This window comes from Carlito syrichta, unplaced genomic scaffold (genome assembly GCF_000164805.1).
Source record: "Carlito syrichta isolate Samal-C Ts95f unplaced genomic scaffold, Tarsius_syrichta-2.0.1 Scaffold238709, whole genome shotgun sequence".
Taxonomy (NCBI): domain Eukaryota; kingdom Metazoa; phylum Chordata; class Mammalia; order Primates; family Tarsiidae; genus Carlito; species Carlito syrichta.
The window spans coordinates 130,300-131,358 of NW_007182805.1; positions in this window are offsets into that span (position 1 = coordinate 130,300).

The following is a 1,059-nucleotide window of genomic DNA, read 5'->3' on the forward strand; positions in this document are numbered from 1 at the left end:
CGCCAACCTCGCGCGGTCCCTGGCCTGCGCCCCTAGCCCGTGCCGCAGACAGGGCAGCCGCCAGCCAGCTGTGCCCTGGAGCCGAGCCTGGCAGCACTGCTTCCTCCCAAGCAGCAGCGCTCCCAGTGACAGTTTCTTTTGTAGCTGGTCCCCCCAAATCGCCGGTCCCTGCTCCCTTCACCGCTACGGGCACTTGCGCGTCGTCCTCCCTTTCAGCTTTTTTCCTTCCCTCCCTCCCTTGCTCCTTTTCTCGCTGAAACAATTGCAGCTTCTGTTGCCTCTCGGAGTCGGTGCCGGTTTCTTCTCCCTTTTTTCCGACCTCATCAGCTTTTTTTGAAAAGAAAAAAATTGAGCGCTTTTTGAGTTGAAAAACCCGCCCCCATTTTAACGGCAGAGTTTTAAGGAGGCTCCGCCGAGTTGCAGCGCCGCGGGAGCGGGAAGGCCGGGCCCCGCCCCCGCCCCGCCGGCGCTCTCGCTCGCCGCCTCGCAGGCTCCGCCCCCCGGCCCCGCGCCCTTGTTCCCGCCTCCCGGCTGCCTGGCTGCCTGGCTGCCTGTCCGCCTGTCCTCAGCGTCTCGCGCCGGCTCTCAGCCGCCTGCCGGGCGGCCTGGCCTCAGCTAGAGCGGGCTTCGGGCCCGCCGAGCCGGGCGGGCGGGCTGGAGTCGGCGACGCGAAACCCTGGGCCGCCCGGTGCCCCGCGGGGGCGAGAACGGGGGCGGCTGGAAGGCGGGGAGCGAGCTGGCGCACTGGGAGCCTTCTCCACCGCTGGCAGGCAGGTCATCCCGCCTCTGCTCGCTCTCCCGGCGCGCGAAGTTGGGGCGGCCGGGCCTGCGGCGGCCGCCGCCTCCTCTAGGGCGCGCGCTGGTGAACTCGGCCTTCCTCGCTGAGCCCGGGCCTGGGCCTCGCACCTGCCACATCCACGCCGAGGGCCGCGGTGGGCAGAGGTGGCCGTGGGGACGCGGCTCAGAAGAAGCGCGTCTCGCAGAGGCTGAATTTGAGGAAAGTGAAGACACAGTGGAGGAAAGAAATCATAACCAGCTCTGAAGCCCTCATGTTTCTTG